The following is a 15,159-nucleotide window of genomic DNA, read 5'->3' as shown; positions in this document are numbered from 1 at the left end:
TATAGTTGTAGTACCTTATGCAACTGTCGTTTGTCATTTGTTTATTTTGTGTTCTCTTTAAAAATAAAAGAAGATGAGCACTCAACACGCTGCGCCTTGGTCTGTCCCTTTCGACGCATGTGACAGGTAGGCTTGATTACCAACAACGACGAGACGGCCTACAGGGAGGAGGTGAGGGCTCTCGGAGTGTGGTGTCAGGAAAATAACCTCACACTCAATGTCAACAAAACAAAGGAGATGATCGTGGACTTCAGGAAACAGCAGGGGGAGCTGCCCCCTATCTACATTGACGGGACAGTAGTGGCGAGGGTGGAGAGTTTTAAGTTCCTCGGCGTACACATCACGGACAAACTGAAATGGTCCACCCACACAGACAGCGTGGTGAAGAAGGCGCAGCAGCGCCTCTTCAATCTCAGGAGGCTGAAGAAATTTGGCTTGTCACCAAAAACACTCACAAACTTTTACAGATGCACAATCGAGAGCATCCTGTCGGACTGTATCACCGCCTGGTACGGCAGCTGCTCCGCCCATAACTGGAAGGCTCTCCAGAGGGTAGTGAGGTCTGCACAACGCATCAACAGGTGCAAACTACCTTCCCTCCAGGACACCTACACCAACCGATGTCACAGGAAGGCCAAAAAGATCATCAAGGACAACAACCACCCGAGCCACTGCCTGTTCACCCCGCTATCATCCAGAAGGCGAGGTCAGTACAGGTGCATCAAAGCGGGGACTGAGAGACTGAAAAACAGCTTCTATCTCAAGGCCATCAGACTGTTAAACAGCCATCACTAACATTGAGTGGCTGCTGCCAACATACTGACTCAACTCCACCCACTTTAATAATGGTAAAATTGATGTAATCAATTTATCACTAGCCACTTTATATTATATAATGTTTACTTACCCTACATTACTCATCTCTTATGTATATACTGTACGCTATACCATCTACTGCATCTTGCCATCTGATGTAATTAAATGTATCACTAGCCACATTAAACAATGCCACTTTATATAATGTTCTCATACCCTACATTGCTCATCTCATATATATACTGTACTCTATACCATCTACTGCATCTTGCCTATTCCGTTTGGCCATCTTGGATTACATCGTCAAACTAAGGCAACCATGCATGGCATCAGACAAGCGACGCGTCCAACCATGATGTATACTGGTAAGATTTTCAGATATTACACTTTCTAATTTTGTCAGAAAGTGGTTTAATTTCAAGTGTACTGTTAGCTAGCTAACGTTAGCTGGCTGGGTCGCTAGCTAATGTTATGTGTATGATCTTATTCTTCGTATCTCAGACACATTTGCTTGACTAGTTATAGCCATAGAACCCGGTTGGTTAGCTACCTGCAGATTCATGCAGGGTTGTAACGTCATGAGTTGTGATTATGGTCCATTGTTTAGCTAGCTAGCTACATGTCTAAACAAAAGACTCCACTCTAATTTTGACAAAGTATTTTCATTTCAAGTTGAAGTGTACTGTTAGCTAGCTAGCTAACGTTAGCTGGCTGGCTCGCTAACTAACATTACGTCATGCATTGGGATTCCTTGTTTACTTAGCTAGCTATCTAGCTACATTTCTTAACAAAAGACTTTCGTCTTAGTGTGCCCGAGCACAGAATAACTGATGCATTTTTGAACACTCAACACTCATTGAATATGTCCGGTGTCAGTAAACATCGGCAACAAAGAGTAATTCAATTGTTGCCAGCAGCACAGTTACAGTCACCAACACTCTGGATGACGTGAAAAAAGCCTAACCAGCTCTGCTAGGGCAAGTTAAATGGTCAGAGTGGAGTGTTCTCTCATTATGTGTCTGGAAGTAGCTAGCCAATATTAGCCAGTTATCTTAGGTGCTTGACTGTAGTTGTGAGGTCAGAGCTTTCAGAACAAACTTACTTATTGAGCAGAGCGTCCAACATGCGCTCTGAACGCGAAACCACGGATAGAGCGATAGGGCGAGTAATGTTCAGTGAGCTGTTCTCTCTCTCTTAGATGTCTGGAAGTAGCTGGCAAGTTAGTACAGAAAGGTTGGATGAACCCTTAAAGACATGGGTGGGGCTAAGGCTTAAGAGGGTGTCAACAATGCTGAATGGATGTAGACAAAGAAGGGCTCTCCAATAGTAGTACCAAAACATTGAAAGACGGTTTTCTCAAAAGTGAGTTTACAAGTTGATCAACTTTCAAAGCAGAATTGCTTTCCCATTGTTTCCTCAAATGCTGTGTATGATATACCATTTTGCAGCTCTAAGTCTCTGTCCAATGTAAAAAACAGAAATTCAAATGTTGCTACATAAAACCGAATCCAGGTGGTGAGTCACATATGTGCACTCACATTTCACAGAGGTGCAAGGGTCATTGCTTCATTAAACACAACAAACAATACCTTTTGATTTCTGCTCATCTTCATCTTGGGCAGTAGTTACCAAACGTCTTCACTTGGGCCCCCCTTCCATCATTGTGGAACATCCCGTGCCACCTCTATTTCTATGGGCACAAGGACTCTCCATGACACAATCTGTTCACACCGCTCTAATCGGCAGAGAGAACATTTTACAGGTTTAAAACCTCTTAAGGATCGGACCCTTGTTTTAAATTTGTCACCTTAAATTACATACCCAAATTTATTAAAGCTTATTTCCTGCAATTCTGGAGATAAAATGTTGCAATTTTGTGACTCAAACTTTACAATAAAATCAATTGGCTAAAAAACCTAGCTAAAAAACATTAACTGACATGGGCTAGTTGATCTGGACATTTCTGACAAGTTATAAATACCTCTCTAAGGTCTGCAATGACTGACATAACAAGAGGAAAGCTGTTGATGCACTACCCAATTTCAAAATTTTACCTATTGTTACAAATGTCAAGAGAAAGTTGAAAGCACAACTGAGTTCCGTAAAGGAAATACTGCAGAATTAGATTGCTGTTAAACATTCTAATTTGTTTCATCCTTCCAACTAAAAGGCCCAATACAACATAAATACATTTGTATTTTGGGACAAATTGATATTTTATAAAAATTTGGCCGAAGTCATGACGGAAAAGCATTCGGAAATGTGTCCCTATATATATATATATATATATATATATATATATATATATATATATATATATATATATATATAAAGTGTCAGGGTTGATGTCAGCAGCACAACCTCTCTAAAAGGAAGGATACCAGCCAACTCGTCAACTCTTCTCCAGACTATGCCTCTCAGGGTATTACCATCTCCTGACACATTCTTATTAAACATCAATATTGACACAGGACCTCAGTGGCATTCATGCAAGATAAAGTATCCCAAGGGTATGGGTGGCGAGGAGGACTGAAAAGAGATCCCTCGCTGATACCCAGCGACTCAATTCCCTCATTGCTGTATTTACATAGTAACACATATGCGTTTCCCTGTTTTCAAACAAAACAAAATAATGGTTTGTGTACTGTAAGAAAAGGAGACAAACCCACCTGACAGTGCCTTCAGAAAGTATTCACACCGCTTGACTTTTTGGACATTTTGTTGTGTTACAAAGTGGGATTCAACTGGATTTAATCATATTTTTTTGTCAATGACCTACATACAATACTCTGTAATGTCAAAGTGGAATAATAATAATACAAAATAAATTGTTATTAATAGAAAAAAAATACATAATAATATTGATTAGATAAGTATTCAACCTGAGTCAATACATGTTAGAATCACCTTTCGCAACGATTACAGCTGTGAATCTTTCTGGGTAAGTCTCTGAGAGCTTTGCAAACCTGGATTGTACAATATTTGCCAATTATTATTAAAAAAATTCTGTCAAGTTGGTTGTTGATCATTGCTAGACAGCCATTTTCACATCTTGCCATAGATTTTAGATGATTTAAGTCAAAACTGTAACTACTGTAGGCCACCGAGGAACATTCAATGTCATCTTGGTAAGCATCTCCAGTGTATATTTGGCCTTGTATTTTAGGTTATTTTCCTGCCGAAAGGTGGATTTGTCTCCCAGTGTCTGTTGGAAAGCAGACTGAACCATGTTTTCCTCTAGAACTTTGCCTGTACTTAGCTTTTTATTTTTATTTTTTTTATCCCCAAAAACTCCTTAGTCCTTGCCAATGACAAGCATAACCATAAAATGATGCAGCCACCACCATGCTTGAAAATATGAAAAGTGATTCTCAGTGATGTTTTGTGTTGGATTTTCCCCAAACGTAATGCCTTGTATTCAGGATAAAAAGTGAATTTCTTTGCCACATTTTTTGCAGTATGACTTTAGTGCCTTATTGCAAACAGGATGCATGTTTTGGAATATTTTTATTCTGTACAGGCTTTCTTTTCACGCTGTCATATTGGTTAGTATTGTTGAGTAACTATAATGTACTCATGTCAAAGCCATTTAACTGGTTTAAAATCATCATTGGCCTCATGGTGAAATCCCTGAGCGCTTTCATTCTTCTCCGTCAATTGATTTAGGAAGGATGCCTGTATCATTGTAGTGAGTGGGTATTTTGATTCAAAATCCAAAAATGAATAACTTCACCATGCTCAAAGGGATATTAAATGTCTGCTTTTAATTTCTTTTACCCATCTACCAATAGGTGCCCTTTGCGAGGCATTGGAAAACCTCCCTGGTCTTTATCGTTGAATCTTTGCTTGAAATTCACTGCTCGACTGAGGGATTTTGCAAAAAATGATGGGCAAATGTTGCACAATTCCGGTGTGTAAAGCGATTAGAGACTTACTTACCCAGAAACACTCACAGCTGTAATTGCTGCCAAAGGTGCTTCTACAAAGTATTGACTCAGGGGTGTGAATACTTATGTAAATTGGATATTTCTGTATTTCACAAAATTTGCAAACATTTCTAAAAACATGTTTTCGCTTATTTGTTATGGGGTATTGTGTGTAGATGGCTCAGAATTTTTCTTTCTTCCATTTTGGAATTCAGGGTGTAACACAACAAAATGTGGAATAAGTCAAGGTTATGAATACTTTCTAAAGGCACTGTAATTATATGTGTGGGGTACAGAGATGGGGTAGTCATTCAAAAATCATGTTAAAGACCATTATTGAACACAAAGCTAGTCCATGCAACTTATTATCTGACTTGTTAAGAACATTTTTACTGCTGAGGTTATTTAGGAATGTCATAACAAAGGGTTTGAATACTTATTGAATCAAGGCATCTCAGCTTTTCATTTTGTATTAACTTATAAAAAATTCTAAAAACATAGTTCCACTTTGACATTATGGGGTACTGTGTGTACATCAGTGACACAAAATCTAAATGTAATCCATTTAAAATGCAGCCTATAACACAACAAAATGTACCAACATTCAAGGGATGTGCGTGCTTTCCTGAAGGCACTGTAGACATGGAGAGGTATCACTGATAGTTGTGCAAATAAAATATGAAAACATTGTTATGACAGGTTTGACAGACAACAGCCTTAGGTTATATTTTAGTATGAGAAAATGTACATTAATTGCCATAGGTTTCTATACATTTTACTGCAATCAGGATAGCATCTAATGAATTATACAGAGGCATTCTGACATTATGTTCCTTCTTCCTGTGCAGTGTCATTCAAATTGACATGGCTAGGGTTGTTTAAATGCAAAGGAACATCTGTGTTATTACACAGCTACTGTATATCACACTTACCAACACCTTTCCTTTTCAGGAAATGGTGGCTACATATGAAATAAGTAGCAAAATACCATATAATTACATGTTTCATATGGCTATTTTTCTCTTTGAAATGAAGCACTGTATTTCTCTTCAACTACCATATGGGTGCAAAGGGAGAAAAACCTCTTAGTTGCTGAGAGAGGATGTAGAATTTCCTTATTTCTGTCTTTGATGTTTTCTGACGAGACAGATTTCATATCCTCCAATTGATTAAAGGCTGGACCTGTGGGCGTGAGCTTTATTATGTAGGCTCGGCCTTCAGTTACGTGCTCTCTTACACCTTTCAAACAATATCTGAAAGGAATTACCGGCAACAAAGCCTGTACTTTTATTTCCGCCAACCGACCTAGTCATGATTGCAGTAAAGTTCTGCCTACGGCTTATTATGAACTTAACCGTAATGCTGAGGCGGCATTGGCCCGCACTACGCTCTTTGCTCTTGATGGTTGCTAGGCAGCGCCTGTTACTAGTCTGTTACCATCCTCCTGGCAGTTCTAAACTTTGCGATACATGTCACTTCGCCCATCTCTTCGCATAGCCCACCACTAAGCATGCACTGTTTTCTTAGCCACAACTGGATGGATCCATAAAGAATTACTGTGGGAATGAATATCATTGAATGTAGAAAATATAGGAATAAAGTAGGCTAATGCAATTGAAGACATGTTTCAAATGCTTACTGAAACTTCCAAAGTCATCCAATCATTATAATGAATGTAAAGCAGAAGCCTTACGTGTGTGCTTAACTATTATAATTTCAGCACTGTTTTGATTGGGACAGTGACATCACACTGCTTTGAGACGTGTGGGGACTTGTCTTGACAAATAAATACAATTAGGCAGGGGAAATAATAGCTAGGTTGAGGTGAGTAGATGCTTATGATCATCTTGTCTAGTTGGTTCATTAATTAACACTGATCAGAATATTTTGCCAGCATGTTATGTTCCTTAACAAGTGGATTACTTCACTCACCGCCGCTTAGTAGGCTAGGCCTACCCCTGACCAAAGCCTGTGACTTGTCTGATCAGTCAATGTGATTTTGTTTCACTGAATCATCGTCTCTATATTTGGTTAATTGTTCTCTCACTGGGATAATGAGCTATAGGCCTACTACCTCAACATATCTATTTATTTGCTCATCTATCACTGATCAGAAACATTTAGCATGCAAAAATGTAACCTAAGTCAAGTGTAGGTCTATTATTTTGCTCAATCGTGTATAGGCAATTCTAAATGCCCACAGACGTTGTGAAAAATGAACATGAGACACATGCTTTTGAAAATATAGATTGTTATTCTTTTCTAACGCTATCGTAATAAAGATACTCTCAATATAAGACCCTCCACCTGCTCCCTAACAAAGTGGAGTGAGGGTAGGAAAGAGAAACTATTGATTTCATTTGCATGTCGCAGCAAAGTAGCTTATAGGCTGCACAGACCAGTAACATAATTAAACCAAAATAATGCTATTCTATTATCTTTTAAATGCATGTCATTTGTCTTATGATGTTTCTTAGGACCTGCCTAAACAAATGTATATTTCAGATTTCTTGTTTTTTTATATATATTTTTTTTCATTTCCAAACAACAGAAAACATACATAGACAGAATACAATGGAGAGACACACACAAATTTTAACAAACATCAATGACATCACGCTTGCTCAAACCCACGTTCCCACCACATCCATACCCATCCCGTTTGTGTCACGCCAACATTCCCTATCAGTCTTATACCTTGGGCGTTTCCAGTGCTTGTAACACTCTATGCCATATAGTTTCAAATTGCACTATTCTATTTTTCTCTATTTTTCAATATTTACATAATATTGTATTTGATTCATCCACTGTCTTAACGATAGAGGATCATTTGATTTCCAGTTAAGTCATTTTCTTTTCAAAATGATTGATGAGAAAAGTATGGTCCAACCCATTGGGTATCTCACCACACCCTCATATGCCATGTCTTGAAATATGTAGATAGATGGATTAAAAGTAATTGTAAAACTTCTGACAGCCAACTTTCTAATTTGTTCTTGATACTTGAAGAATCTGTTTCATTTTCTTCCATATTGTTATAGTGTTCTTAACTATGAAGTTGTTAATGTTCTTAGCTTTATCATTTGAAAATAGACATGTGAAAAGATTCTGGTGATGAGCATGCACATCTTCAACATGTACCCATTTATATCTCCCTAAATCTGATGGTGGTTTTAACCTTTAAGCCACCCAAGGCTTTTCCTTGAGACATATTGTTAAGTGCTCCTCTTTACACCCCCATGGACTCTACAAGGTGTCGAAAGTGTTCCACGGGGATGCTGGCCCATGTTGACTCCAATGCTTCCAACAGTTGTGTGTGTAGTTTGCTGGATGTCCTTTCGTTGGTGGACAATTCTTGATACACACAGGAAACTGTTGAGCGTGAAAAAAAACAGCAGCATGGCAGTTCTTGTCACAAATCAGTGCGCCTGACACCTACTACAATACCCTGTTCAAAGGCACTTAAATATTTTGTCTTGCCCATTCACCCTCTGAATGGCAAAGATACTGTACACAATCCATGTCTCAATTTTCTCAAAGCTTAAAAATCCTTATTTAACCTGTCTCCGCCCCTTCATCTACACTGATTGAAGTGGATTTAAAAAGTGACAACAATAAGGGATAATAGCACCTGGTCAGCCTATGTCATGGAAAGAGCAGGTGTTCTTAATGGGGTTTTTTCACTCAGTGACCAGGCATCGGCTACTTCTATCGTTACTTCATAGAGAAGAACAGTTACTTGGGGAAAGTAGAGTATAGATTGTATTGGGGGGCAGGGGGAAAGAATATTGTCTCAATTTACGATAAGCTGATAAGCTCATCGCTTTTCCCACTTTGTCCTCTCCTCAGTGTAGGGGACTCTTCCCCTTCAACTGGAAAGGTTTCTTGCAGATTGATTAGGGCTTCATCGTGCTTGTGAATTTAATATTTTGCATTCCCTTCCATACCCTCAGTTGTGCACACAGGGTACACTAAATTAGAAGGGTTGAAGCAAAGGGGTGGGGAGCACTTGGCTGCCAAAGCTACAAAATATGAAAATGAGAATCAGAAAATAACTAGGTAAGATACTAAAGTGATACTCTTTCCATCCTCGAATAACTCAGCAGAACAACTCGGAAGAACCTATAGGGAGGTGGTGAGGGCACTCGGAATGTGGTGTCAGGAGAACAACCTCTCACTCAAAGTCAACAAAATAAAGGAGATGATTGTGGACTTCAGGAAACAGCAGAAGTAGCACCCCCCTATCCACGTCGACGGGACAGCAGTGGAGAAGGTAGAAAGTTAAGTTCCTCGGCGTACACATCACGGACAAACTGAAATCATCCACCCACACAGACAGTGTGGTGAAGAAGGCGCAACAGTGCCTCTTCAACCTCAGGAGGCTTAAGAAATTTGGCTTGTCACCTTAAACCCTCAAACTTTTACAGATCCACAATTGAGAGCATTCTGTCGGGCTGCATCACTGCCTAGATGGCAACAGCACCGCCCATAACCACCGGGCACTCTAGTGTGTGGTGAGGTCTGGACAACACATCACCGGGGGCAAACAACCTCCCCTCCAGGACATCTACAGCACCCGATGTCACAGGAAGGCCAAAAAGATCATCAAGGACAACAACCACCCGAGCCACTGCCTGTTCACCCCGCTACTATCCAGAAGGCAAGGTCAGTACAGGTGCATCAAAGCTGGGACCGAGAGACTGAAAAATAGCTTCTATATCAAGGCCATCAGACTGTTAAACAGCCATCACCAACACAGAGAGGCTGCCTACATACAGACTTGAAATCATTAGCCACTTTAATAAATGGATCACTAGTCACAATAATAATGCAACTTTAATAATGTTTACATGTCTTGCATTATTTATCTCATATGTATATAGTGTATTTTATACCATCTATTGCATCTTGTCTATGCTACTCGGTCATTGCTCATCCATATATTTATATGTATCTATTCTTATCCACTCTTTTACTTACATTTGTGTGTATTAGCTAGTTGTGGAATTGTTAGATTACTTGTTAGATATTACTGCACTGTCTGGACTACTGTAGAAGCACAAGCATTTGTCTACACTCGCAATAACATCTGCTAACCATGTGTATGTGACCAATACAATTTGGTTTGAGAACCAATTTGTTTCTTGTCTTGCTACACGCTAGTACAGTAGGTATCTCTTTTTTCATGCTTTGTGTTTTAACCGTAAAAGCTGTATGCCTAGATGAACAATGCCTGTAGCCCCGTACACTGACTCAGTACCGGTACCCCCTGTATATAGCCTCGTCATTGTTATTCTTATTGTGTTACTTTTTATTGTTATTTTTTACTCGAGTCTATTTGGTAAATATTTTCTTAATTCTTCTTGAACTGCACTGTTGGTTAAGGGCTTGTAAGTAAGCATTTCACGGTAAGGTCTAAACTTGTATTCGGCGCATGTGACAAATACAGTTTGATTTGATATTGCCTTGTAACTTAAGCACTATGCCTTATATGTGAATTCATTCATTTTACAAAGTTATTAAATAATAATTGTGTTTTGCATTCACTTCTCCTGACCATTTCTTGATCTTAGTTAGCTAATCTCATCAATAGTCCTGCTTGCACATTGCTAAATGATCTACTTGGAGTCAGATAAACAGTTTCATATACTTTTCATATTAATTGCATAGTCTTATCACGGGTTGCATCACAGCTAGGAAGATAGTAACATTCAAAGCCAGTGTCATCAGAATGTGTAGTTCAATCTCCCTAAAGAAACCCAACGTTATTATTGCTTTAGAAAGTTAATTTGACATTCATGAAGAGTAAATCTATCTATACATTTTTAATCTGTAATGCCTTTCTGTTTTATAATTCCTGTGTAACATTCATCTGCCTCCTACCCTTTGTAATGTTCTGGTATGATCCTTACCAACCATATCACTCTACCAAGCAGTTTTTGTGGAGAAAAAAATTGAGTGGACCAGCAACGTTCTCACAATGGGGATCTTTATAGCTATAGAATTCTCTCATAGACAAGAGCCTTGTACCGGTACAGAAGAGGCACATTGAAAGTGTCTCATCATGCCTGGAGAGAGAGAGTGTATGTGTGGTTGTGTGTGTGCGTGTGTGTGTGTGGAAGCGAGCGAGCGAGCAAGAGAGAAAAAGATAGAGAAATGGGGAGAGAATCGAGAGAGCAGAAGAGAAAGCAATGGACTGGAATGTGAGAGAGAAAAAGACAGGATGCAAGTGAGCTTCAAACATCACTATAGCCTGGGTATGGAAGTCCTTTCAACCCTAACCCCTGAGTGACTGTCATTATAGACCTTAGATCATCCTCCTGTAGGCTAAGGGTCAGTCACTGCTAACTGAGGCTGGAGGGTCAAGGGTCATAGATATGGATATCTTCCTTACTACTTTTGACTTATAGGAGACTGTCCTTAAGAGGGATTCAAACTTAGGTCTCTTTTAGAGAGCTCTATGACAAATGATGATAGAGATAGAAATCGCTATGGAACTAGATTTGAATTGATTTTGTTGGTCTTTGAGACATTAAGTCGAAACCAGTAATAGTATTTCCATGTTATGGAGAGATATGTCATGTCCTAAAGGCATGTTGGAGTTGTATCCATATCTGTTTACTTTTTACAAAACTGTAAATATTGTTTTACTGATTAAATGTACTCAATAAGTGCAATGTCATAGTACAAGTATAATTTTTCGAACCCAGGGGAATGTCTTGTAACTGGTCATGATACATTGACACAGAGACAAACCATCATAAAATTAGGCATTATCTGGACTCTGTTTAAATATGACTCCATTTTGAATATGCGTATTTCTCCAAAACTCAATTGTCCTAGTCTGCACAGAACCGTCAGGACCTCAGATCAATGGAGACCCTGTATTTCTCGACACATTCACGAAAATAGGCATGGCCTCTAAACCTTCCAGCTGTCTACTGGACCTTATTCCAACTAAACTACTGAAAGAGATACTTCCTGTGCTTTGGCATCCTGTGTTAAACATGAAAAAAACAGCTCCCTGTCCTCCAGATGTGTACCAAACTGACAGTAATATAGCCTCTCCTGAAAAAGCCAAACATTGATCCGGAACATTTTAAAAACGAATCGGCCTATATCGAAAAAGCTGTTGCTCAGCAATTCACTGCCTTCCTGTTGACAAATAATGTATATGAAATGCTCCAGTCTGTTTTAAGACTGCATCATAGTACAGAGACCGTAATCGTGAAAGTAGTAAATCAGTCAGTCTAAGACTCTGCATCTGTCCTCGTACTCCTAGACCTTAGTACCCCTAGATGACACCATAGATCACCACATTCTTTTGGAGAGATTGGAAACCCTAATTGGTCTACATGGAAAATATTTGCATGGTTTAGATCTTATTTGTCGGAAAGCTATCAGATCGCCTCTGTGGATGGTTTGTCCCCCGAAAAATCTATGGTATGTTTCGGTGTTCCTCAAGGTTTCGTTTTAGGACCACTATTGTTTCCAATATATATGCTAAATCTTGCTGATGTCATGAGGAAACACAATGTCAATGTCAACATTCACTGCTATGCAGACGACATTTCAATGAAACATGGTGAAGCCCCAAATTGCCTACCCTGGAAGCCTGTATTTCAGACATAAGCAAGTGGATGACGGTAAATGTTTCACTTTTAAATCTCGGACAAATCAGAGATGCTAAACTCAGCAAAAAAAGAAACGTCCTCTCACTATCAATTACGTTTATTTTCAGCAAACTTAACATGTGTAAATATTTGTATGAACATAAGATTCAACAACTGAGACATAAACTGAACAAGTTCCACAGACATGTGACTAACAGAAATTGAATAATGTGTCCCTGAACAAAGGGGGAGGGGGGTCAAAATCAAAAGTAGCAGTCAATGCAGCTGGTGGCCACACCAGATACTAAGTACTGCAGTGCATCTCCTCCTCATGGACTGCACCAGATTTGCCAGTTCTTGCTGTGAGATGTTACCCCACTCTTCCACCAAGGCACCTGCAGGTTCCTGGACATTTCTGGGGGGAATGGTCCTAGCCCTCACCCTCAGATCCAACAGGTCCCAGACGTGCTCAATGTGATTGAGATCGGGGCTCTTCGCTGGCCATGGCAGAACACTGACATTTCTGTCATGCAGGAAATCACGCACAGAACAAGCAGTATGGCTGGTGACATTGTCGTGCTGGAGGGTCATGTCAGGATGAGCCTGCAGGAAGGGTACCACATGAGGGAGGAGAATGTCTTCCCTGTAACGCACAGCGTTGAGATTGCTTGCAATGACAACAAGCTCAGTCCAATGATGGTGTGACACACCGCCCCAGACCATGGCAGCTAGAATCTTGTCTAGAACCAAAACATATGATCATATTACGCCAGTGGTTCGTGTTAAGGCCAGGGCTGATTTCAAGGTTTTACTGCTAACCTACAAAGCAGTACATGGAATTGCTTCTATCTATCTCTTCGATTTGGTCCTGCCGTATATACCTACATGTACGCTATTGTCACAAGATGCAGGACTCCTTATTGTTCCTCAAAATTCTAAGCAAACAGCTGTAGGCAGGGCTTTCTCCTATAGAGCTCAATTTTTATGAAATGGTCTGCTGATCCATGTGAGAGACGCAGATTCGGCCTCAACGTTTAACCCCTGTGCGGCCTCGACATCCAGCGAAAAATCCTATCGCCATTAGCATAACAAAATGTAATATTTTTTTTTTTCATTTTTTTTTTCAAATTATATCGTTTTATAGATACACCTCTCCTGAATCGAACCACGTTGTCCGATTTCAAAAAGGCTTTACAGCAAAAGCAAAACATTAGATTATGTGAGAGGAGTATATCGTAAAAGTAGCCACATAGCCATTTTCCGACCAACCACATGCATCACAAATAACCAAAAAACAGCTAAATGCAGCACTAACCTTTGACAATCTTCATCAGATGACACACCTTGGACATCATGTTACACAATACATGCATTCTTTTGTTCGATAAAGTTCATATTTATATATAAAAACAGCATTTTACATCGGTGCGTAACGTTGACTAACTATTTTCCCTCAAATGCATCCGATGAAACAGCGCTACAATTTACTAAATTACTATTCGAAAACATTTTTAAAATGTAATATTGTCATTCTAAGATTTATAGATGAATATCTCTTGAAAGCACCTGTAATGCCAGATTTAAAAATAACTTTACTGGGTAATCACACTTTGCGATAAAAGGGGATGCGATACTCAGAACAATAGGCTACCGTTACAGGTCAGCGCCATCTTGGAACAATCGCATATCAAATCTACTCTTGTATACTATTGTCAATAATCCCTTACCTTTGATTATCTTCATCCTTAGGCACTTCCAGGAATCCCAGGTCCACAACAAATGTATTTTCGTTCGAAAAAGTTCATCCTTTATCCTGTTTAGGATAGGGGGCAGTATTGACACGGCTGGATAAAAAACATACCCGATTTAATCTGGTTACCACTCCTACCCAGTAACTAGAATATGCATATACTTATTACATATGGATAGAAAACACCCTAAATTTTCTAAAACTGTTTGAATGGTGTCTGTGAGTATAACAGAACTCAAATGGCAGGTCAAAACCTGAGAGATTCCTTTACAGGAAGTGGCCTGTCTGACCATTTCTTGAACTTCTTTTCCATCTCTATCATTTACTAAGGATCTCTGCTCTAACGTGACACTTCCCACGTCGTCCATAGGCGCTCAGAGCCCGGGAAAAAACAGAATGTCGTCATTCCAGCCCCAGGCTGAAACACATTATCGCCTTTCTCAAGTGGCCGATCAAGGGACACTGGGCTTATGCGCGTGACCCCGACCGCCCCCGCCTTTGGGATTTTTTTCCTCTGTTTGCCGAAAAGGAGATTCCCTGTCGGAATATTATCGCTTTTCTACGAGAAAAATGTCGTAAAAATTGATTTTAAACAGCGGTTGACATGCTTCGAAGTACGGTAATGGAATACTTAGAATTTTATTGTCACGAATTGCGCCATGCGCGCGACACTTCTTTACAATTTCGGATAGTGTCTGGAACGCATCGAACAAAACGCCGCTATTCGGATATAACGATGGATTATTTTGGACCAAACCAACATTTGTTATTGAAGTAGCAGTCCTGGGTGTGCATTCTGACGAAGACAACAAAAGGTAATCAAACTTTTATAATAGTAAATATGATTATGGTGAGTGCTAAACTTGCCGGGTGTCTAAATAGCGAGCCCGTGATGCCTGGGCTATGTACTTAGAATATTGCAAAATGTGCTTTCACCAAAAAGCTATTTTAAAATCGGACATATCGAGTGCATAGAGGAGGTCTGTATCTATAATTCTTAAAATAATTGTTATGCTTTTTGTGAACGTTTATCGTGAGTAATTTAGTAAAATGT

The sequence above is a fragment of the Salmo salar genome, chromosome ssa01 (assembly GCF_905237065.1).
Source record: "Salmo salar chromosome ssa01, Ssal_v3.1, whole genome shotgun sequence".
Classification (NCBI taxonomy): Eukaryota; Metazoa; Chordata; class Actinopteri; order Salmoniformes; family Salmonidae; genus Salmo; species Salmo salar.
Note: the sequence above shows the minus strand (reverse complement) of the source record.